Raw genomic sequence first — 26,744 nt, forward strand, 5'->3', positions numbered from 1 at the left:
CGCTGGTGTAGGCAATTTTCCGAAAGTCGTCAAAGTGTCCATGATGAAGAGCGCAGTGGGCGACCGTCCCTCATCAATGATGATCGTGTTGAGCTGGTGCGGCAGTGCATCATGGAGAACAGTCGGTTCACGATTACAGAGCTGAGCAGCCATTTTCCACAGATATCGCGATCCTTGTTGCATGAGATTGTCACTAAACACCTGCTGTTCAAAAAAATGTGTGCCAGGTGGGTGCCGAAAAACCTGACACCCGAACACAAAATGCAACGTTTAGGAGCAGCACAGACATTTCTGCAATGGTATCATGATGACGGCGACGAGTTCCTCGACAGGATCGTCACGGGCGATGAGACTTGGATTTCGCACTTCACCCCGGAAACCAAGCAGCAGTCAATGCATTGGTGGCATAGTGGATCTCCGGTCAGGACGAAATTCAAACAGATGCTGTCGGCACGGAAAGTGATGTGCACGGTGTTCTGGGACAGGAAGGGCATTCTGCTCATTGATTTCCTTCCAAGAGGTGAAACAGTGAACGCTGACCGTTACTGTGAAACACTGCGAAAATTGCGACGTGCCATTCAGAACAAGAGGCGTGGAATGCTTACTGCAGATGTTGACAATGCTCGTCCACATACGGCTCGGCGCACAGCATCTGTTTTGACGGAATTTGGCTGGGAGTTGTTTCATCATCCACCCTACAGTCCTGATCTTGCTCCCAGTGATTTTCACGTTTTCTTGCACCTCAAGAAATTCCTCTCCTCCGGTAAGCGTTTTGGCAACGACGAAGAGCTGAAGACGTCTGTCACACGCTGGTTCCATTCACAGGCGGCAGACTTCTACGACAGAGGGATACAAAAGTTGATCCCACGATACGACAAGTGTCTCAATCCTGATGGTGGCTATGTTGAAAAATAGCTGCAACATTGCTGTACCTGTTGCCAATAAATGTTTTCCTGAAAGTGTGTGTTCTTTTTTTTTTTAAATAGGGAAACTTACTTTCTGGATGCGCCTCGTATATTTATGAATTAGCGGTAGCTAATTTTATCATCCGATTGTGCCCCCTCCCTCTCAAAAGAAATCGTTCTATTTGCGCTTATGAATCTGACACTGAATAAGAATATTTACCACTACAATGACCGTCTCATTTGCTTATAGATTAAGCCCGTTTTCTTCGTACCACAACATTGGAATGAGTATAAGTGTGCACGGTGTATACAGTACGACACATGCCCTTCAGTACAGACTCTGCTCACAATCACAACAAATAACGCGCACTACAAGGTCACTCTATAACAGGTTCCTTACTCCTAAACAAGTACAGTATGCTTCAGTTTAGCAATGTTTATAATATTATGCAGTATACCTATGTCTCAGTGGTGACATAATTGTGTGTAATTTATATAAGACTGATATAATTTATTTTAAAAGACTGTATTTACATCAGCACTGTAATTTCATTTTAAATTGATAGAAAGGAGTGAGTATGACGATCTACCTTCAACTAGTAATTCAGTGCCAGCGGACGATTTTTGCATGTAGATTTGTGTGAAATGATGGTGCATGCCGGCATTTCTTTCAACAAGGTTGAGGGAGGATAAGCACTTAAAAAAATTAAAAGTGTATTTGTACACAAGGGCAATATCAGAATTTTAAGTTGAATTTTGCAGCAGAGATTATTGTAATTTAGGCTTTAACATTCCGTTAAAAGTGGTGCCTGTGAAACGGAAACATTTTAAGTTGAAAATATGGCGTTTGAGAAATTCTCTCTCTCGCCTAATCCGCTCACTGAAATCCTCAGTTATATAGGCCTACACTCCACTCCCACGTAGGTATTTTGCGTCTTGCAAAATCATAACTTTTAATTTATAATTTGCGAGTTTGCAAACTATTGGACGCCTCCTGTTCCAAGATCGCCTCACTCGGTGCGCCCTCTCAATGTCCCACTCCTGGAGTTCGATGCCTAGTTGGGCCACTACCCGTCGCACCATGTCTTCTAACTGCTCCCACGTCTCTCTTTCCTCGTCCGGTAGGCCGTAAATTACAATATTATTTCGTCTGGACTGATTCTCCAGATAGTCAAGTTTGCCTTCTATCATTTCAACTTTGGATATCACCGAGGCCAACGAGGTTTCTATATCCAGAAATCTGTTCGTCGCAGAGTCCACTTTAGAGAATCCTTCTCGCATCTCTGCCCTCATGTCCTCTACCATCTTCTTCAGCGCTTCCATTCTCCCCTTCACTAGACACACGCACCCGGCAACACGTCTGCTCTCCACCACAGCTACGGACCCAGCAAAGATTATGTTTATTTATTTTTTTAGACAACACAACCCTACTCTTAGAACAATTATTTCATATGTGTCTTTGTTTTCCTTGATGCGGACGTCGTCTGTTTCATCGTACAGCACCACGCGCCACTACTCTTCTTCAAGTTATTGATTGGCTCATTGCACAAACTCCGTACTCACTTAAGGGGTTAGGTACAGCTTAAAGGAGTAAAATATTTGGAAATATTAAACATTTTTTCCTCCATTACTCTATATTGTACAATAATGAAAATTAGTATGTGTAAAACACTGTCCTGGTTTACGATAAAGATATTTTTACGGTTAAAAATGATTTATATATTTTTTTTCAAAACTAAAAATTCACTATGCAGTGATGAAGCATTTCCCTCATAACACAAAAACTATCCAACATTCTGTGATGAAATTTTTTGTGTGTCTTTATGCATGTCATATCTACAATATGATGCAAAATCTCTTCTCTACCTTTGATAGATTGTCTGATAAAAAATAAATTCACTTTAAAAATGTGGTCAAGTATAAGTATTTTTGTTCTAACACAAAATAAAAAAAAAAAAATTATTAAGGAATGTAATTGAAAGAGCATGATATTGTAAACATGGGTTTAAGCAATAAAATAAAAGAGAGAGAACATGAAAAAAATTACCTAACAAGTTTATAATATGAGGGAAACGCTTCATCATTGTACAGTGAAAAATACAGTATACTGCGGGACAAAATTCCGGCACATCCGGCGACGCTGATATAACCTCTGCAGTTGCGAGCGTCGTTAAATAAAACATAACATACATATATCAATTTTTTTATTGTACAGGATATAGTAATGGAGCAAAAAAATGTCGAATATTTCCAAAAATTTTACTGCTGTAAGCTGTACCTAACCCCTTGACATTAATGATTAGGGACTAAGATTCCGGTCTCTACTTATGGAAATGATTAGCGATGTTATTCTCTTCGAGTGTTGAGAACTACATGATTGTTTCAGTTCGATCTATGATATGAGTGGAAGCAGAATTCCAAAATAAAAACTGTCATCTATGGACATTTAAGCTTGTTCATTAGGTGCTGACTGCCTTTTGAAGAGCGGAGGTTCGCGAACCACAGTTTGGGAAACGATGATCTAAATTAACGCCCAAATAAGCTGCTTCTGCTTCCCTAGCAATGAATTTGTTTAAAAATGTTAACTGAAACGGTTCTTTAGCCGTCTCATTGTAGATATTACGACTGAGATTTTTGAGAGGTTAATTTTTATTTCCCAGTCTATTAACCAGACTTTTATTTTAAGTAAGTACGTGACTTTGAAGTACCTTATAATATGCATTTTATATGTCCATGTCTGCTTACTGTATATAGAGAAAAGATTGGTAATATTGTGATAGTTGTTTTTGAGAATTTATTACAATTTTATTGAGAGAGAGAACGACCAGTTTTGTGCAGAAACTTGTCCACGAACATTTCTTTAATACTTTGAAGCAAAAACCCGATATTCCTCTCGCTCAGTAAAATTTTAATACTGTAGATTCTCAAAAAGAACTATCACAATATTACTCTTGTCACGTTCACACCTGTGGAGTAACGGTTAGCGCGTCTGGCCGCGAAACCAGGTGGCCCGGGTTCGATTCCCGGTCGGGCAAGTTAAGGCTGGTTCACAACAAACCGGAAACGAGAATCGGAACGAAAACGAAAACGGTGAAATTGTTAAAATGTGTATATTTAAATGTGAGCATTCACAATTAACGAAAAGCTTACCGGAGCCCGGGATCGGGAACGGAGAGTTGGCCAAGTTTCAACTTTGGCGTTCACGTTTCCGATCACAGCCCACTAGATTCATTCTATAGCCATCTAAAAGGTATTTTGTCGTCGTATATTTTGTAGCAAGAAGACCGTGACATAACCTATGCATTATTTTGTTCTGTGCTGTGCATCATGGAGCAAGTTTTATTTGATGAGATTCTAATATTGTATGTTGAGGAAAATCCTCAAGTTTACGATAAGCGGTGCGCCTCGTATAAAGATGAGAAAATGAAGGAGAATACGTGGCTTTCAATAGCTGCATCTTTGAACACGGATCGTAAGTGAATCATATTTTATTACTGTATTGGTTGTATTACACACTACATATTCATGCTTCAATTCAATAACTACTGTGTGTTCATTTTTGTTCTATTACAAATGTTTCTTCTCTAATTATTTTACGTTATGGTAGACTTAAAATAGGTTGTGATAATAAAGATGCATGGGCATATTTATAGTACCGTTGAAATTTTGAAGTTGGTTAACCTGTGTTTATGTTGGCTGCCTTGTACTCATGAGAGAACGTCATTGGTCAATTATTCACAAATAACATCAGAATGCCTAATATGACTTTGCATATCGTTATTGACATGCATATCGATATGCATATTCACGTTCTCTGCTTCTCGTTTTCACTCTGCTTCTCGTTCCCGGTTTATTGTGAACCAGCCTTTACCTGGTTGAGGTTTTTTCCAGGGCTTTCCCTCAGCCAAATATAATCAATTCTGGGTAACTTTCGGTGTTGGACCCCGGACTGATTTCATCGGTATTATCACCTTCATTTCATTCAGACGCTAAATAGCCTGAGATGTTGATAAAGCGTCATAAAATAACCTACTATCACAATATTACCAACCTTTAACCTACAGCTGCATCGTCAACACAAGCATATCTACTTACGTCATCTTCGCATGAAACTTCGAACGACGCGATAGCTACTTAAATATTCAAAGCAGGCCAATTTCGTATAATTCTGGATACATTCGGAAGTTTTTCCTAGTCACTAATTTTCCTTTGTTTGATAAAATGAAATTTCACGAATGAAGACACAGACGGAAATTAATATGAAATTTAATTTGTCATATCATGCAAATCAACGCATTAAACGAATAAGTTACGACTTTGATTTCTGTTTAATGAGCTATTACAACGAAGAATGATTTTAAAAAGATAAATGGATACTCAATCATGTGAAGCCTGGTATTATTACGTGTGTTTAAGACTAAAGGAAAAAAAATCTATTTTTGGAAAATTTTTGTGATCCAAATTGTACTAGACTGTGTTCCGAATTCCACCTACAATTGTGTAAAATCAGAAAAGTTAAAGTATAAAAAACGTTAATTTTTTTTATCTTATTCATGCCTTATTACTGATATTTAGATAGGAGGCTTTTTGATTATAACAAATTTGCAGTTCTGTATTATGTCTTGTGTTAAAAAAAGTGTGTTAAGTGTTCGAAATTTTAACACTTTAACCAACGTTAACGGTACACGAAATGCTATCTTTATCGTAAATCTCACTTTTTAGAAGGATAGAATTCAGTAATGCTTGCATTTCCTTATATTATCTGGAAAATATATAAGAACAAGGTAATGTTCTATTAAAATATGCATTTTTATCTACATTCAAATGCATGTAAAAACGTTACTCAAGCTGTAAATATTTAAGACTATTGCTTTCGCGTGCTGTATTAAAGCATCAGTGCAACACTCATTCACATACTGTACGATGCTACCAACGCATGAAGCAGAAATTCCACTACAAAAGAAAAAAAAACAGACTTTCTAGCTGAAATAGAGACAGAGATTTTGTGGAAGGTTGAATAGTATTTATTTATTTTATTTACCAGAGCTTCCTCAAATTAGAGGCTGCCATTAGACAAAGCATACAAAACAAAAAAAGAACAAATTGATGATGAAATATAATAGAGTAAGAAAAATGGCAAACAAGTAAACAAACTGAATGACGCTGTCAATACAAGTTAAAACAAATAATTAGCACGCTTATACTTAGAGTTCAATAATAAACCACACACAGAAATGTTCAGAAAAGACTATTCAGTTATGAAGAAGAAAAAAAAAATAACATTTTGGCCTACTATCTTACCTTAAGTTCTGCGATAAGTCAGAATTCAGTTTTGTCATATGTCTGGTTTGAATGCTATACTATTATTTGTCCTTGGCTTTGTTGTGTAGTTCTTGGTTGTGTTGGTCTTTCTATCTGTTTTTTTTCTTTGTTGGTAACTCTATAGCATCTATTAATGCTTCATGGTTGTGCTGGCAGATGGAGTTACTTGTCAACAATGTAACGCTGAAATGTGTATTCAGATTGCTGCCCAGCGACGGTCCTGATGTATTTTATGTTTTTGATAATTAGCTAATTAATATTAACCCGGCACACTCACAATCACATTCATACAAATTTCCAGACTCTAGACACCCAGGGAATTTTTCTTCTTCAAGAAAAATTCACTAAGCGCTGAGCCCGGGAATTGAACTTGGGACCTCCGGATCTGGAAGCCAGCATGCTGACCAACAGACCACAGTTTTTTAATTATTGTTTTTATGGATATGAACGGTAAATTTTTATTCATTTGATTATATGGTTAGATCATTTAAATCAGTCTCATTTGGAAGAGAAGTATATGGACTAGGTAAGCATATGAAAAGAATATACTTATGTATAACAACAAATTTTTAACACTTGTATAATTTTTATCTCTTGCATATGTTGCGAATAGTCTAATATTAGTGTGTCGTGAAAAACAAGTCCTATATGAGCCTTGTTGTCAGCATCTTGGAGCACAATACCACATTACACATTGGACAGTTTTTGGGCTCATGTTCGGTGCCCGTGGCACAATCCCACGTAAAACTTTAAATCAACTTAAACAATATAAAATTTCTGATGCAACGATTGATGCCATAGGATCTCACGTGTTAAAATCATCCTTAGCTATAATTAGTAATCATTTGTACCCAACAAAATTTTTATTGTAAATGATTTCCTACGTTTTCTTATCTTAATGTTTTTTCTTTTTCTTTCCAAGTGTCACAAAATTGTTTTGTTTACTTATTATTCTTTATGAATTGATTAGTAGGCCGATCTATCGAACCCTTATTTAGGGCGGCTTTTGTTTAAACAAGCTGAAAGTAAGTATCTCTACGTGTCGGGATGGTCAGATGCGTGAGTTAGTAAGAATGATAACTGATCCAATCCCCCCCGAGCGGAAATGAGGTTCATCCACCGAAACCACGTGACCAGGCTTGCACTTGTGCTTGCCAGCCCTGACGCATTCTTTTTCATTACTTTCTTCAAGTCCCTAAATCAGTAGCTGCACAGAGCATACGAGATAGGTCAAATAGAACGTTGCGCGCGACGCCATTTCTGTGACAGCTCAAGCTAGCGGACTATTAAGTTTCTATCTACAAATATAAGTATCCGTACCCTTAATAATGTATAAAACTATAATAAACTGTGCAAGTATTTTTATCCTTACTATAATAAAATAATAAGTACATAATACGATTTATAAAACCAATACAACTGGCACACTCACAATCACATTCATAGAAATTTCCAGACTCTAGACACAAAGAGCCGAACCCAGGAATCGAAGTCGGGACCTCCAGATCTGGAAGCCAGCATGCTGACCAACAGACCACGGTTTTTTAATTATTGTTTTTATGAATATGAAGGGTAAATTTTTATTCATTTGATTATATGGTTAGATCATTTAAATCAGTCTCATTTGGAAGAGAAATATATGGGCTAGGAAACCGTACGAAGAGAATATACCGGTAATTATGTATAACAAAAAAATTTTAACACTTGTATAATTTTTATCTCTTGCATATGTTACGCATAGCCTAATATTTATATATGTAATTTTAACTGGTAATGGAAATTACGGGAAAACGACTGAATGGATTTGAATGAATAACCCCTCATTTTGAAGCTTGCAACCCAAAGATTTTCAGAAAAAATAGTAGTTTTTAGTGAAATGTCAATTTTCCTAGATAATTTTCCTATTTTCCAAAATCCATCTGTCGTTAGTTTTGAGAACTAATGGCTTTTCAGAATTAAAAAAAAACACACACACACACACACTACAATAAGCATGATATTACATGAAGGTCTTGACCTGCAGGATCGACATAAATGATACATATAAATAATTTTTATGTGATGATATAATGACAACAATATGTCGATCTTCATTTGTGTGATTTTTTATAATGTCTGTAGTATACAGTGTACAGAACGAAGTTGTATTGCGCAATCAACCGAGTGCACGCAGCGACAGTGTCGAACATGTTTCAACACGAAGAGTTGCTAAGCAATTACAAGTATGTCACGTTGCACGTTGCTACTGCAGCCGATGGAGGTCAGAGGTATCATATGACATATGAACTCCTGGTGATATTTGCTTAAGCGCCTTAAGCCTGGTTCACATTTTTCAAGTCATTTGGTTTCAAGTAGGGATAGGAGGTTAATGGAAAAATAACCGATTACAGGTTAACCAGTTATTTTAAAATTAATTTAACCTGAAGGAAGTTAACCGATCAAGAATAACCGGTTAACCGGTTATTTTTCGGTTATTATTTTTTTACATTTTAAAGTCAGTAAATTAGTGAGGAAAACAAAATGAGAAATTATTTGCAATACAAATCAAAGAACAATTTGCAATCAACTGTAAACCAACCAAAAGATAGTTACAAGAACGTCATTAGATGCTGAAGATCATCAATGACGTCCCTAAACAAAATACAGAAAATAATAAGAGGATATGAAATTACATTTAGTTAATTACTTCCCTCACATTAGCGTTATAGATATGAAAAATAAACTATAACACAAATTGCATAATTTTTACAATTATGATACATTTCGACGGACACTCTATTCTCTTATAACCAATAAAATACTGAAGTCAAAGTTTCTCGCCGTTTGAAATGCTCCAATACCTCCAGATATATGTACATTATAAGCCGATCAGAGAATGTCAACGATTAAGAAGGCATTTATTATTGATACTGAATCAAAGTCGAATTTAATTTTGCCTTCTATGGAGAGATGAGTATAGTAGTAACCCATACCCTATCTATGAATGGCCGACGAGACAATTTTCATACAGGGTTGATTACATACAGTAAAAAATAATAAAAGGAAACATTTGATCCGGTGTATATTTTAAAAAATAACCGGTCGTTCGGTTATTGTGGACCATTGACTATTACAAATAGAATAAGTGAAATCTTTAAACAGATTTAATAATTCTTAATGTAAATGTAATAAAATAAGCAGATCTGATTTAATACAATTGCAAAGGATTTTCTTTAAGCTGTTACAATTCCCCTCGCCCCCCCCCCCCAAAAAAAACTATCAGATTGAACCATGCCAGTTTCGGCCGTCAAATGTCATCCATTCTACTTAATCCATCCTATCTTACTCACTTCTTCTCTATCTACAGTTTAATGGTTTTCAATTGTCTTTCGTACCTCATCTGTATTCACGTTAAAATCTCTACTGTTCAATTCCTCAATGAAATCTTCCTTTGCAGTTTCCTTTGCATTTCTGTTACGATACTTTGAAGTCTCTATAATCCACAGATCTTCGTGATTTTATACAAGTACTTAGTCATTATGAAATAATTAGCCCACCATTTTATTCTTAAGGGGAGAGGATGGTATCTTTTAAAACTTTTTTCCTATTTGGTGTAAAATATTAATTTTTTGTATGTAGAGAGCTCATAGCTGTAGGAACTCAACCAAATTTAAATATTCTGAAAAAAAAATTATTTGGGGGCCAAATTTGAAAAAAATATACCCAATGCAGGATTGTACTAAAACCGATTCAAACTTATTTTGCAATGAATTTGCAAAAGCATGTTCTACAAACTGCCTGTAACAGAATTTTGATATTGGTCCCTACGTTTGTAAAATAAACAATTAAAATTTAATAACAATTTTCTGATTTACTTTCTTGCAAACAAACGGACGTATTTTTAAAATGAAATCAATTAACAAAATTCTGTTACAGAGAAACTTTTCATAATAGTCTAAAGAATGTGTGTTCTAATTTTCATGCATGTATCCTTAATAGTTCAGAAAATATATTCATTTTTGTCTGGCAATGTAGCAAAAAAAATGAAGTTACTGGAAACCGATAAAAGTGGGCGTGTGATTTAAAAATCCATAGCGCAGGAAGTTTAAAAATGACGTTTCAACATCCGATAAGGGCACAAATACCTCAAAATGTTATGTAATGCATTCCATACATATCAAAGAGTATTTTAAAGAATTTTTTTTTTTAAATTTAATTTACCAGAAACAACGATAAAAGTGGGCGAGTGATTTAAAAATCCATAACGCAAGAAGTTTAAAAATGGCGACTCAACATCCCATAAGGGCACAAATACCAACAAAATGTTATGCTATGCATTCCACACATATCACAGAGTATTTTAAAGAATTTTTTTTAATTTACTCATTTTTCACCAAAAAATACCATCTTCTCCCCTTAATATTATGTTTTATGTAGGCCTACTGCATATTTGACACGGTCATAAATGCATATGTCACCCTATGTGAACCTCTCGCTGAATGCAAGACTTGATACTTTAGTGTCAGCTGTTTATGACTTAAGAGATAATATTGTTGAATAAAATCGTACAGATACAGTAGACGGCATGGACAATTATTCTTCGCCAGTAAATGATAGCTACATTTTATTTCCTCCGGTAAGTACAACGTAGTAAAATCTACGTTAAATTAATTTATCAAAAATATTAGTTAACTGTTATTTTTTTAATTTATTTTTAGAGAGAGAGAGAGAGAGAGAGAAATAAATCGTCCGGTCTTAATTGAGGATGACCACAAGGATCCGGAAATGAATAGCAAATAAATATATTTAATTAAGTATGAATATTATTATAAAAATAAAATGTAATAATTAAGCACCATTGAATATCAATAATAAAATAAAATCTTAGATGAGGAAATTTTTCTCCGTTCCATTACTCTTTTATCATATGATGACGCAGAATATCTGCATGGAAATATCATATGTACTTCGGTACATTAAAATAATATATATGATATGCGTAAATCACTTCGTGATTTAAGACGGCGCTTAATCCGTCGGATCCCGGCCAATTAGTCACTCATAACGAGTGCACCTCAGCACATGTGTGGACTTCGGTCCTACGTTCATAGACATCTATGACGTAGTGCAGAGGGCGGCCACTAGAGGGAACCCAAGAGTTGGAACTTAATCTGAGACGATTCTGTCCGACGCCGGGGTGGGTATACGGTGTGGCTTAGTGGATAAAGCATCAGCACGTAGAGCCGAAAACCCGGGTTCAAATCCCGGCGCCGGAAGGAATTTTTCTCCGTTCCATTACTCTTTCATCATTAGAAGATGACCTTAAAATTATATTTATAAATAAAACATTTTATTTAAAATCAGCATATCCTTAAGTAAGACCTTCTGAGTTGTATAAATGAAATTGTATAATCTGCAGGGAATCTTTAAGAATTTGCGAGATGATTTTTTGAATTTCAAAAGATGGTACTGATAATTGTTTTAAAAAATTATATGTAAATTTTGGTATGACTGTCAATTTTTAATCAATTCTTCCAAGAGCAGAACCCTTCTGTTTGAAACTGAGTACATGTGATTTATGACTGCTAGAATTTTCGAAGTAATGACTCTTGACTGCGCATTGCAATGAATCGATTATAGAACGAGGCGACAAAATATAAACTGCCCAGGGCGGTACAATATCAAAATACGGCTATGATTTCATGCACATTAATTTTAAATACAGCATGTTCATATTTTGTCATACGGACCCTGATTCAAGGGAAATATTTCAACATTGAGAAATCCAAGATATCTAGGGTACTTTAGGTTACAAACCCTTTTTTAAATTAGACATTTATTTATTTATAGTTCTGATTTACATAATAATTTTTAGCTCCTAATTTTCAAGATATTTAACACTGCTCAATCTCAACGTTTGATCTCAGATTATGCAGGGATACATATAAATATTTTCACTGAATTTCGTTAAAATTGCATGCGTAGGATCCGCAGGGAGTTGATATAGGAAGAGCGTGGGGTCATCAGGCTGCTCGTGTGCGGATGGGACCTGGCTCTGTAAGGAGCTCACACAGGATGGTCCACACATCAGCGTAGGTTTCACGATGCTGACTTGGGGGCGGGAACCCCCAGCTTATCAGACTACTCGTCTGTGGATGGGGCCTGTTTCTATCAGGGGCTAAGGCACGATGGTCCCTCTGTCAGCGTCGGGTTCACAAATGCGACTCTGTCGAATATGGATAATCATCGCATATATGAAGCGCACAATGGGTCTAAGTACGAGTAAAAGGACCTGTTCCCTGTCCAGCCTTCTAAAAGCCAAGCCAAGAACCTTCTTATAGCGTGGCGATAATTACAGTTTGTATAGCAAATCATTTTTAATACTTAAAGATAGAGTTACCATCCGTCCGGCTAAAGGAGGACATGTCCTCGTTTTTAATCATTTTATCCTGTCCGGCTAACATTTTAAAGAAATTCGAAATATCCAGCATTTCGCATTTCAACTAGAATTAATATGAATATTGAATAATGTGCAATATTATGCATAGAATATCTAAACAAATGATGAAAACCTATGAAAGAATTTAACTGCTTTCAATGGTTGAAGCTAGAGTACATAAAACATAAAATATGATGATATATTGACATGCATTGAACTCTTACACTTTAAAAATGTCAGTATTCATGATTCTAAGCTATTCTATCAATTTTATCCTTCAATGTACAAAGATATACTAATCAAGTTAATTTGAACAAAGATATAAGTTTAGATAAACAATCGTGCAAATTATTCAATTCCAATAGTTCTGCGAGCACTGAAACTTTCTCAAAACTCAAATAAATATGTCAATTCTATTTATTTATGCCAAATCACAATGGAAGTATTGAGAGAGTATTTTCCCTAATATATGCTGAATGGACAAAAGAACGAAATCGCATGCTAACAGAGACAGTCAGAGGTATCATCATAGTGAAATATAATTTCAAGGACATGTTCTGTGAACAGTTTCATAGTTATTTGTTACAAGATACAAGTTTGTCTCTTCAGGCTCTTGTGCACAAAGTGGGCTCCACCGATAAGTAGGGTACAGATGTAATACTGATCTAGCAACTAGTGAGAAAACTGACTAAGGTGAGCCATTGTTTTTATCTTTAATTTTGTTCATACCAATTTTTAAAAAGTCCTCCTTTTTTCAGAAATTTCCTCTTCTTTTAGATTCCATGTCCTCCTGTAGAATTTCTTCCCATGGTAACCCTACTTAAAGACTGCTTATGTAACGTTTTTTGGTCCACTAATATTCCTCCTTCCAAGATGTAGATAGATGATTATTATTCGTTTCGGAATACAATAATCAGTCTTCAATTGAACGTGTTCTTTTCATTTGTTACCACATTTTGTTAACTTATTTCTGTGTTTACTTCTTTTAATGTCCATTCCTTATCTTATCCATCAGTCTTTGTTTATGAACAAGAGTTTTAAATAAATTGATAAATCGTGCGAATAAGTTTTCCCTTTGGTTGGTATTACTGACAATGACCTTCAATAATAATTATATTCTTCGCAGTTGCACCATATTGCGTCGCGAAATACTACAACATGACCAGCGGGATTCCCAGTCAAAGGAGGGGAGTCCCCCCTCTTAACGATTGTATAAAAAGTAGTTGTCTTGGTATATAAGGAGGGACGAAGTTTGACCAAGCAAGAAAGAGTTATCTAGTCGGGATTTGCAGCAAGCGGTGGAAGTATTTCAAGCGAAAGAAGTTGTAGCAGCGAACTACACGATCAACTAAGTAAGTTAATGCTTGAAATAATGATTTCATATATGATCAAAATAAATATTTTCTTTTGGGTAAAATCCCCTTTCAGTACAAATAATTATGGCCTCCGTCGTAACGCGTTTTTACCCTGGGCCAATACAACACAAATATAATTATTCCTTGTAGTCTAGTAATGTGTGATTTTATCTTTTGTATTTTATAGACAATAACTTCTTTACGTATTCTGATAATTACATTTCAGATGAAAGTGTTTAATACGAAAATATATTTTATATTGTTATTTTCTTAGTCAGTAGTACCAAGACTATCTTCCTTTGTATTTTATAGACAATAACTTCTTTACGTATTCTGATAATTACATTTCAGATGAAAGTGTTTAATACGAAAATATATTTCATATTGTTATTTTCTTAGTCAGTAGTACTAAGACTATCTTCTTTTGTATTTTATAGACAATAACTTCTTTACGTATTCTGATAATTACATTTCAGATGAAAGCGTTTAATACGAAAATATATTTCATATTGTTATTTTCTTAGTCAGTAGTACTAAGACTATCTCCTTTTGTATTTTATAGACAAAAACTTCTTTACGTATTGTGACAATTAGACTCCAGATGCAAGTGTTTTTATACGAAAATAATATTCTATATTTTTTTAGTCAGCATTCCTAACACCTTCGTTTGTATTTTATAGACACTATCTTATCTTGTATGTTATACGAGTAGATTATAAACAATAACTCCTTTACGTATTTTGACAATTACACTCCTGATGCAAGTGTTTAATACGAAAATATATTTCATTTTTTTTTTTTACTGGAGCCCTAAGAATATCTTCTACTATATTTTATAGGTAACGTATTTTGACAATTACACTACAGATGCAAGAGTTTAATACGAAAATATATTGCATATTATTTTTTTCCCTTAGTCAGCAGTAATCGGAATATCTTCTTTTGTATTTTATAGACAATAACTTTATTACGAAAATATATTCCATATTATTTTCCCTTGGTCATCAGTACTCAGAATATTTTCTTTTATATTTTATAGATAACTCAATTTATTCTGGCAATTAAACTCCAGATGCAAGTGTTTAATATGAACACATATTTCACATTATTTTTTTTTTAGACATTAGTCTTAAGAATATCTTCTTTTGTATTTTATTGACAACTAGCTTAAATTACCCGGCGTTGCCCGGGTTTTAAATTTTGGTCTGTTTCTAAATAAACTGTTTGTTAGACTTATCGGAGATCTCGGCAAGGGAACTACTGTATATAAAACCAATACGAACACATATTTACTTATGTTTTCTCCTCCCTAGTGACGAATATTAAAGAAAGTGCCACTAATATCCAAAGAAACTGACTAATCGAAATAATTCCATCCCACCTATGAATAGAGTTTTAACAACATTAAGACCTTATGCTACAGGGATATTTAAGATATTTAACATTGTGATTGACGATAATATTTATCGTACCACGGCATTATGCATTATTAAGCCTTTCTGCCCACAATATATTTAATTTCCTTCAAGGCCAAACTACAATCTGTAATGGATGGATTCTATCAAAAACATGGATTTCAGGGTGTTTTGCAGTAACGGAGACTATACTCATCAGAATTCACTCTCCTGGAGAAGGCAATGTAGAACACTACCACAACAGAAACTCATATTTTTCTATAAACGGCCAAGTCATTAGTGACCACAACTTATTAATAAGAGATGGATTAACAGTAACAGTAAAATAGGCTCTATATTATTATTGCAATATTATAATATTGTAATATTATCACAAATATTACTATAACTTATAATAATTGCTTAAAATCGAATGGCTATAATAGCAATACGTGGGATAAAAACATCTCCTTTCATTTTTCTAGTTAATATTGCCACTCATATTAAGTTTCGCATGAGTTTTTGACACAAATTCTTGTTAGTGCATAATTTTGGTGAGTCAATATTTCGCAATAGTAGGTCTACTATGGCTATTCAATATTAAGTAAACTATGTGGTAGCAATCCTTATAGTTTGAAAGAATTCTAGAATTCAATTGGATAAAACAGTCTGCTCACTGTCTACAAAACTGCATCGAGGAATTCATAATATGGTCCTGGACTGCGTAAAGATACTTATTGCACGAATTATCTAGTTTTAGCCTTCATGATGTGGAACAACAATGTAATTTAATTTCGTGTTAAAATTTCCAAGACCTCATGAAAGTCTATGTTGAATACAACAGACAATAATAAAGAACAATTGACTGTAGAAGATTTTGCATTTTAATATAATACATGAATATTTGATCTATTTATTTTTATTTTTTATATATTTAATTAATTGAACTTCCATTTGCACAATTTTAATGTAGCCTATGTTCTTCTCTTGGTTATGAAGGTTAAATGTGCAAACTTTGGCACATATCGGTCAAAGCGTGTAGATTTGTATAGAGAACATACACACCCACATACATACATACATACATACATACCCACATTCAATTTTATATATTAAGATAACATCTTCACGTATTCTGACAATTACACTCCAGATGTGTTTAATACGAAAATATATTTCTTTTTTTTTTTTTTTTTTTTTTAGTCAGCTGTCCTAAGAATATCTTCTTTTGTATTTTATAAACAATAACTTCTTTACGTATTTTGACAATTACACTTCAGATGCAAGTGTTTAATACGAAAATATATTTAATATTATTTTTTTTAGTCAGTCTTAAGATTATCTTCTTTTGTATTTTATAGACAACTACTTCTTTACTTATTGTGACAATTACACTCCAGATGCAAGTGTTTAATATGAAAACATATTCATATATATATTTTTTTTTTAGTCAGCAGTCCTAAGAATATCTTCTTTTGTGTTTTAAAGACAATAACTTCTTTACGTACTCTGTCAATTACATTTGAGATGCTGGTATTGTTTTATGTTGCCCATACCATCTCAGGATCTCTTTAATATTTATTTAAAACTTCAATATTATTTCTTCCCGAAAAGGATATTCAATCAATGAATCAATTATATCATCATTATTTATCGCCTATGTTTCTGTTTTCCCGAAACACAAACACTGGACCACACTCACTACTCATTATGAAGCACAATAGTATAACACCCTCATTTAAGTCATAAACTGATACACGAAGGAGAGAGAACAGTGTGGCCTCTGTCTACTAAACAGCGGGCATTTTTAGGTTATTTATAGCCTAGGAAGATGAGTCACCAGTCATCGATGCTATTCTGCCCCATCCCACCCTTGAGATCTGCCCAAGGAGTGAGGCTGACCAGGCTACGTGGCTAGAGGAAATTGTGCCTGAGTTACAGCTCTTCAAGTGTAACCTCAAAGCCCGCGAAAACATACGAAACGCAGATCTGGGCAGAAGATCTATGGCCACAGGAACAAATTTTACTGCAAGACAGATCTACATACACCACAGTGTTCAAATACTTCTACAGTGGTATATGCTTCATTCAAATAACTAATATATTATATAAAAAATTGGTGTTTGTGTTTAAGAACGTTAGGGATCTTCCTGTTGCAAAACACTTTAGCATTCTTTATAACTCTCTGAAATCTTTCCTAAGACGATGATGATTAACAACCCGCATATAGGATCATTATTTATAATCTGATGCAGGGACACTGCGAAGGGTGATGGGGAGAGTTTTGAAATGCCTCTTAAGACAAGAGTTTGTTTCGAAGAGTTTGTCCTATGCGGTTTACTTCATGTAATTTGCTTCGTGTTCACAGATATGGACAAGGCAGGACAAGACAACCGGGCTAATCAGCAAAACCCGAACCATGAGAAAACTGGTCCAGGTGGGTGTCTGTATTTCAGTTTAAAAATACATCGTTCTGTTTAAATTACGCAAATACACGACCAAAACATAATATAATGTTATGCATGCCTCTCAAATGTTGTTAAAAATTAACATCAATTCTCATGGGGAGGGTTATTTTTACGACGCTGTATTAACATCTAGGTTATTTAGCGTCTGAATGATATGAAGGTGATAATGCCGGTGAAATGAGTCCGGGGTCCAGCACCGAAAGTTACCCAGCATTTGCTCGTATTGGGTTGAGGGAAAACCCCGGAAAAAACCTCAACCAGGTAACTTGCCCCGACCTGGATTCGAACCCGGACCACCTGGTTTCACAGCCAGACGCGCTGACCATTACTCCACAGGTGTGGACTCATGGGGAGGGGGGAAGGTACTCTTAGACATGAAAAAATAAAATGTCTAGTCAACACACTTCATTTTTACGTATTATCTCGTACCCTCAGTGCATTAATGTTACAATACAAAATTGATAGTTTAGAGAAAGTGACTTTTAATTTTCAAATCATGAAATTAGTGCCAGCGTTTCTGGCGCATGTCCTTGAGTAAAATGCCAGTTAGTGAGCACTTGTTGCCAGTGCAGCTGAGAGCGGTACCACCCAACACTGACTGCGTCAATGGCAAGACACTCGCACTTTGCGTTTCTGGGGTGTGTCCTTGAGTACATTGTCCAGTCAGTGGCATGTTGCCACTTCGGCTGAGAGCGGTCCCACCTCCTAAACAGATGTGACGTCAGCAATCTGCCAATTACAGTACTTGTCAGCTTTCATGCCCACAGACTCAGGCGAAGATAAGATACTCGCTCTTAACGTTCCCATTACTTATCTCACACGCCAGAAACGGTGACTTTCGTTATACCTCTGCACATGGCATAGCTGTTCATCACGACAGCACCAGTCAAATTAATTATCACTCCAGCCAGGGTCAGGTGTGTTTCTAGAGTAAACAGATAGAGGGTCGCACACACTGTCACTGTTGTAATTTTGTTAGAGATCTCGTATTATATCTCTGCCTCTGTGCAAAGTCACAGTTTGCGTAAGGAGGAAAGAGAAAAAGAAAAGTTTACAATGATTTTTAATGTTCATACGCCCACGAAGTAAGATAAGCCATTTGAAATTACCAGTCATTCACAGGCAAAGATATAATAAAAGAACTGTACGCCTACATGGTATCATATAGGAAAAACGTCGTATTTGTTAACAGACCTGATTGTAGTAAATGGTAATCATACTAGTATTGTTCTTAGTGTTTGAGTAAGACGTAAAGTGTATTATTAGTGTTTTAACTGTTATATGCATAACAAACACTAGTCCAGTCCGTTAATATGGGTTTCTTCATACATAGGCGAATTTTGTAAGGTACTGTCATCTGGAATTCTAGACTTTCCAGTACATTTTTGCAAATGCAATTTCATAATGTGATTATTAAGCTTGGAAACAAAAATACCACACGCCACATGTCTTTGCTGTTTCAATAAACAATTCATATTTTTTTCTTGAATTTAAAGAAGCCAATGCCTTGCCAATGAACTGTTGTCACAGTCCACCTTAACCCTGCGATGGGTGAGTGGTCAGATCTCCGGGCCGGATTCGAGTCTCGGGCAATAGTGACACAAGGTCGCAGTTGAGGTTTTTCTCGAGGTTCTCCCGTTTTTCCCCATATTGGACATTTTTATCAGTCCGTCACCATTTCTCCAGTTTCGTCGTCATTCCATTGCATTCCCCGACGCACAGAGGGGACTGACCTAGGGACAAGGGGAGTTTTCCTGCTCGAAAGCTGGATTCGCAGCGAACCTTAGTGAAGGCAGCCGCTGTGGATTTTGGAATGCATGGAGCCCGTAAATTCCATTCATACTTCACCTTTACTGCAATGGGTGCGGTGATTATAGTTGAGTCTGAGCTCAAAACAAGCAAATTTTGGAGTTCTAATCAGTTGGGTGTGAATATTTTTTCTTGAATTTAAAGAAGCCAATGCCTTGCCAATGAACAGTTCTGCCGTATTATCGTGGTCCAGTTGAGAACAACAATATCAAGGAATCTGATGTAAAATTTCTTGTTTCCAGTCATTCAATATTCAAATAAGGACCTTACATAGATATTTGTTATTGTGACTTGTGTCCTACTCTCGGCATGATCTGCACCTGTCATGAACTGTTTTTTCGCACAGAATAAAACATTGTTTGTCTGAACTTAATGAGCACGAAATTTAACAAAACTCCGATTTTTCTACGAAAAACTATTCAGATGGTTCATCCCTATGGAGTAACTGTTAGCATGTCTAATTGTGAAACGAGAGGGCCCGGCTTCAAAATTCTCGTTGGGTCCCCTCTTCCCCCTCAACCAATTTAAGTGAAATTGCTAGGTAACTTTTGGTATTGGACTCGAAGTCATTTCGACATAATTTATTCGTATGTAATTATTGTCATTATTAGCACACTCTGGTTAAGTTTACGATGCAGCGTGCTGTATTCTTAGGAGTCTATAAGAGCACGAACGTTCGGCGACAGATATCATTCACAAGCATTGCTCGAGCATTGGCTTGTGACGCACGGAGGTGGCTGACCTAGGGACGAGTGAGCGAACCTTGCTGTAGCCATTCTTTGTGGGTTGGAAACGCATTCTGTTCGAGGGTTAATGCAATATATCTTCTAGCTCACAGTGTTCCCCTCCTGAAATTCAACTCAGAATCATCCAGATGTGTTTGTTGACTAAAGAGGATCTCCATGACAAAAAAACTTTCTTACTTTCTTCGTGCTGTGATAGTGGCCATGGTTATAGATGTAGTTACAGGCCTAAATAGCAGCAGTAGCAGTCTTACGATACAGTTTTTCTGCAGCTCGAATATTTTTAATTACAGTCTTGAGGTATAATTTGTCTTTGTTTTCAAGTCTGACAGAAGAAAAAGTGTTTCTATACTGTATATTTAAAAAAAATGTGATGCAATACTGATTGGTAATTTATGAATTAAGGTTCCTTCCGAGTCTACGGTTTAGAAAACTTTGCAAGACAGGATACGATTGTTTCCAAGATAGTTGGTGCAGCTCCTGCATTTATTCCAGTGAGAGATTCTGCAGCCTCATTTCCAGGTCAGAAAACTGTATGTGACAATTAGGCACAATTACCTAAAATGTTTTCTCATGTTTGTAAAGATACCTACTCTTCAGCTGGCTTTCAAAATAAAATGTTGTGAAATTATCATCTTTCAATGTGGGAGTTCCCTCCATAGTAAGATCATATGTTATCACTATAATCAAATTTTATACAAATCTGAATGATAAACATATGAACACCTTACACTCGCACACCTTCATATAAAAACTGGATCCAGGAGAATTATAGATCTTCAAGCTAAGCATAGAGAAATTCACTACGAAATTCGAATGAAAACCACAAGTATTTTAATGGTGAATATTCTCTGGAGATTTTCAGTTCTAGATGTTATGGATCCGTCCATTTCCATCTCTCCCAAGACATTCCTGTGTTTATAATGTGGAGTTGAATACAAATTTCTAGAATTTATTGTTCTTCTGAAACACGTAGTTTTTCTCTATTTGGTTCCAAGTAGCTATATTATTTGGTCCTTAACCTGTGCAACTTTTAGTACTAGAATTTATTGTTCTTCCGAAGCACGTAGTTTTTTTCTCTATTTAGTTCGAAGTAGCTATATTCTTTGGTCCTTAACCTGTGCAACTTTTAGTTCTAGAATTTATTGTTCTTCTGAAGCACGTAGTTTTTCTCTATTTAGTTCCAAGAAGCTATATTCTTTGGTCCTTAACCTGTGCAACTCTCTAGTTCTCGAATTTATTGTTCTTCTGAAGCACGTAGTTTTTCTCTATTTAGTTCCAAGTAGCTATATTCTTTGGTCCTTAACCTGTGCAACTTTTAGTTCTAGAATTTATTGTTCTTCTGAAGCACGTAGTTTTTCTCTATTTAGTTCCAAGTAGCTATATTCTTTGGTCCTTAATCTGTGCAGCTTTTAGTTCTAGAATTTATTGTTCTTCTGAAACACGTAGTTTTTCTCTATTTAGTTCTAAGTAGCTATATTCTTTGGTCCTTAATCTGTGCAACTTTTAGTTCTAGAGTTTATTGTTCTTCTCAAGCACGTAGTTTTTCTTATTTTGTTCCAAGTAGCTATATTCTTTGGTTCTTAACCTGTGCAACTTCTAGTTCTAGAATTTATTGTTCTTCTGAAGCACGTAGTTTTTCTTATTTAGTTCCAAATAGCTATATTCTTTGGTCCTTAACCTGTGCAACTTTTAGTTCTAGAATTTATTGTTCTTCTGAAGCACGTAGTTTTCTCTATTTAGTTCTAAGTAGCTCTATTCTTTGGTCCTTAATCTGTGCAACTTTTAGTTCTAGAATCTATTGTTCTTCTGAAGCACGTAGTTTTTCTCTATTTAGTTCCAAGTAGCTATATTCTTTGGTCCTTAACCTGTGCAACTTTTAGTTCTAGAATTTATTATTCTTCTGAAGCACGTAGTTTTTCTCTATTTAGTTCCAAGTAGCTATATTCTTTGGACCTTAATTTGTGCAACTTTTAGTTCTAGAATTAATTGTTCTTCTGAAGCACGTAGTTTTTCTCTATTTAGTTCCAAGTAGCTATATTCTTTGGTCCTTAATCTGTGCAACTTTTAGTTCTAAAATTTATTGTTCTTCTGAAGCACGTAATTTTTCTCTATTTAGTTCTAAGTAGCTATATTCTTTGGTCCTTAATCTGTACAACTTTTAGTTCTTTTTTTTGTTGTTCTTCTGAAGCACGTAATTTTTCTCTATTTAGTTCTAAGTAGCTATATTCTTTGGTCCTTAATCTGTGCAAATTTTAGTTCTTTTTTGTTGTTCTTCTGAAGCACGTAGTTTTTCTCTATTTAGTTCCAAGTAGCTATATTCTTTGGTCCTTAATCTGTGCAACTTTTAGTTCTGGAATTTATTGTTCTTCTGAAGCACGTAGTTTTTCTCTATTTAGTTCCAAGTAGCTATATTCTTTGGTCCTTAACCTGTGCAACTTTTAGTTCTAGAAATTATTTTTCTTCTGAAGCACTTAGTTTTTCTCTATTTAGTTCCAAGTAGCTATATTCTTTGGTCCTTAATCTGTGCAACTTTTAGTTCTAGAATTTATTGTTCTTCTGAAGCACGTAGTTTTTCTCTATTTAGTTGCAAGTAGCTATATTCTTTGGTCCTTAATCTGTGCAACTTTTAATTCCTGAATAAGAGCTAAATTTATATACATATTTTTTCTATATAGTTTCTCGTATTCCTTGAGAATTTAATATGCTCTTACGTCGAGAGAGGAACAGATTGTAAGGGTGTTCGAGAATATGGTGTTTAGGAAAATATGTGGCGCTAAGAGAGATTAAGTTACAGGAAAATGGAGAAAGTTGTATTGTATTCTTCACCTAACATAATTAGAAATATTAAATCCAGATATTTGAGATGGGCAGGGCATGTGGAACGTGTGGGTGAATCCAGAAATGCATAAGTATAGAATGTTTTTGGAAAGGCTTGAGAGGAAAAAAGACCTTTGGGGAGGGCGAGATATAGAGGGAAGGATAATATTAAAATGGATTTGATGGAGGTGAGATATGATGCTAGGACTGTATTAATTATAATGAGAATAGGGACCGATGCGATGGCGGGTGAGGGCGGCAATGAACCTCCGGGTTCTCTAAAAGTCATTTGCAAGTAAGTAAGTAAATAATGAGTTTCTTTCTATCATGGACACAAACAAACCAAATTTGACTACCAAATGTAAAATCTAGGTTTCATAAACTCAGAACACTACAGTGTCCTTTCCTTGTAATCAGTAGAGTTTGAGCTGTCGTCGCTTCTACTAATATTTTTTTCTTAGTTATTTAACGACGCTATATGAATTACTCTGTTATTTAGCGTCGATGAGATTGATCATAGCGAGATAGTATTTGGCGAGAGGAGGCCAAGGATTGGCCATAGATTACCTGATATTCGCCTTACGGTTGGGGAAAACCTAGGAAAAAACCCAACCAAGCAATGAGACCAAGCGAGAATCGAACCACTACTAATCTTAGTTCGCTATTTAATAATATTAAATTGGATTATAATCGAAATTGTATTTATCGTTATTTTTGCCAGATCAGGTACTGCTGACCGACGTTCGTACTATCTCGAACTTCGAGTCACACGCCCAAGTGTTTGTTTCTTATAACGTAGGCAATACCAAGAGAATGTAGGAGTACCGGTCCGTTAGGTTTGGCAATATCAAGAGAATGTAGGAGTACCGATCCGTTAGGTTTGGCAATATCAAGGGAATGTAGGAGTACCGGTCCGTTAGGTTTGGCAATATCAAGAGAATGCAGGAGTACCGGTCCGTTAGGTTTGGCAATAGCAAGAGAATGCAGGAGTACCGGTCCGTTAGGTTTGGCAATATCAAGAGAATGTAGGAGTACCGATCCGTTAGGTTTGGCAATATCAAGGGAATGTAGGAGTACCGGTCCGTTAGGTTTGGCAATATCAAGAGAATGCAGGAGTACCGGTCCGTTAGGTTTGGCAATAGCAAGAGAATGCAGGAGTACCGGTCCGTTAGGTTTGGCAATATCAAGAGAATGTAGGAGTACCGATCCGTTAGGTTTGGCAATATCAAGAGAATGTAGGAGTACCGGTCCGTTAGGTTTGGCAATATCAAGAGAATGCAGGAGTACCGGCTCGTTAGGTTTGGCAATATCAAGAGAATGCAAGAGTACCGGTCCGTTAGGTTTGGCAATATCAAGAGAATTCAGGAGTACCGGTCCATTAGGTTTGGCTCTTCCTGTAAAGTGATACCGGTATATATCATTTTAAGTTTTGAAATAACAATTTGCAAATTTACGAGCATATTAATGTATCGTATCTCTGAACCTTGTAGACCAGATTAGTTTGTTCAAATGTTTAAATATTGCTTTTGGAATCGTTTCAGGTCGCAGTGCTTACTACTCAGGCACGGGGACAAAGCCCGATCTAGACAATCACAGTAATCAAAAGAACCCAAACAACGAGAGGTACCAAGGAAAGAAGTAATTTCGCTGGATTATAATGGCAACAGTAGTCTTTAATTAAATTTTGTACTCATTTACTAAAATACATAACTTCAAGGAGGTGATATTTGTAGAGTTCAGCCATTATCCTGCACTATCTTGATAACAGAACAGAACAGCATTCTCACATATCACGTCTCTAATTTCATCACTTGATGTAGTTAAAATATATTATGACACTTCCTAAGGTCATAATGTCACGATAAACCCTAGAATATGGATGTACTTGCTTTCACTCTACAAAAAAAAAAAAAAAATCTTAATTTAAATCTTAACTGTGACATTATTTTTTGTCTCTAAGAGAATCGTGTGTTCGAATCCTGATTCACAGAAGAAGGACGGAAGACGGAAACCTCACTAAGTTACGATTTCGAAACTAGATTGGCACTAAGGGACAGAAATGTTCAAAATTGGCAATAAGGGACAGCAATTTTTTAATTTGGCAATAGGGGCCAGCAATTTTTAAAAACAATCAGCCCAGCAATTTTTAAAAACAATCAAACTGAGGTACAGAACTCTTGCTGAAGCCCTGTATTGTGTTGTAAAATTTTATATTTTGGGCCTTTCTCCTCCGTCTTTCAGGCGAAAATCGGAGTGAGGAGCTCATTCAGTAAGGTTTAGATCAGTAACTGTTATTCCTCGCGAAGGATCAGACATACAATTCTTTTTTTTCCTTGTCGTTTAACCTTGTAAATTTTTTGTTATTCGTTTCTGATATTCCAAATTCACTTGTAGTTTGCATTTAAGGACTGTATTGAAAGCTGACAAAGGAAACTGTTATTAACCATGTCTATTTTAATTTTGATATGAATAGTGAATTATAGGTATCATCCGTTTTCCATTAATTTCATGTACTTGTAAGTAACTTTTCTTATTATGAGTGGAATAAGATCAAAAAGTATTTGAAGTGATTCAAAAAAATGTTTCATCCAGAACAGAGCTTGAACTCTGAATCATTTGGTTTTCTATTTTTTTCTTTGTAAATCTTTGTCAACGTGACGATTCAACGGGAAAGATTCATGAGAGTCCCAAGTGATTTCAGGTTCAATCCCTGTTCTGGATGGTACTTTTTTAAGTAGGAGAATTTACAGTTTCAAATGCCAAACACTGTGATAACGTAAAGACATAATTAATATGAAGCTGGTTAAAACAAAAGAATTTAAAAATTCTAAACGTATTATTAATCTCAACTGTCGAGGACACTGTTGCCATTTTTGTAACTTACAATTGGAATAAAGTTACCTTCTCAAATTAATTCATCCACTTTATTTTGTCCGGTCCTTCTTTAGAGAGTTAAGTTGCAGAGTTCGCCAATACGACATTGTACACATCTATATGAAATATGGACTCCTGTGACAGGAATTTACGTTCTCTGAAAACCACTATTGTGATAGTCAATACCAATAAGAAATTGAAAGTTCCATAGTAAGTAATTTGTATTTTTGGTAACTTACAATCTAACACAAAATTTAAGTAAAGTAGGCCTACGTATATTAAGAAGTGTTACTCTCCACCTTGTGATATTCGTGCAATACCAATGAGAAGTTACGAGTTCCATAAAAGGTAACCTGTACTTTGGATCATTTATTGTCTACACAGAATTTGAGTTCCTATATTCCAAAGCATTAAATTTCGATTATTGTAATATTCAATACCGATAAATAAAATTGAAAAGTGTGACCTCAAAACATGTTCAATCCATTTTATGTAAGAACTGTGCTAGTTCTTTTATCCACTGGTTTACGGACTGAGCAAGTTTTCAAGTTGCATGCACAAAACACAAACGTTTAGACAAAGATTGGCGTTGTTTTGGGAGAAAATAAGTTTAAAATATAATGATAGAGGTCTCAA

General features: G+C 35.4%; 1 long non-coding RNA gene across 4 annotated transcripts in view; it reads left to right on the forward strand.

Moving 5' to 3' along the window:
- LOC138709267 (uncharacterized) overlaps positions 1 to 26,148 on the forward strand; it is a 37,834-nt gene extending 11,686 nt beyond the window's left edge. The window contains exons 1-4 of one of the 4 annotated variants that reach the window (XR_011334896.1): positions 13,324 to 13,338; positions 13,772 to 13,997; positions 17,763 to 17,831; positions 24,776 to 26,148. This is a non-coding gene — a long non-coding RNA (uncharacterized lncRNA). Of the gene's footprint in view, positions 1 to 13,323; positions 13,339 to 13,771; positions 13,998 to 17,762; positions 17,832 to 20,819; positions 20,937 to 24,775 lie in introns of those variants that run through there. The other 3 variants (XR_011334894.1, XR_011334895.1, XR_011334897.1) reach the window with 3 other exon arrangements.
- The last annotated feature ends 596 nt before the right edge of the window (positions 26,149 to 26,744 follow it).

This window comes from Periplaneta americana, chromosome 11, assembly GCF_040183065.1.
Source record: "Periplaneta americana isolate PAMFEO1 chromosome 11, P.americana_PAMFEO1_priV1, whole genome shotgun sequence".
Lineage (NCBI taxonomy): Eukaryota > Metazoa > Arthropoda > Insecta > Blattodea > Blattidae > Periplaneta > Periplaneta americana.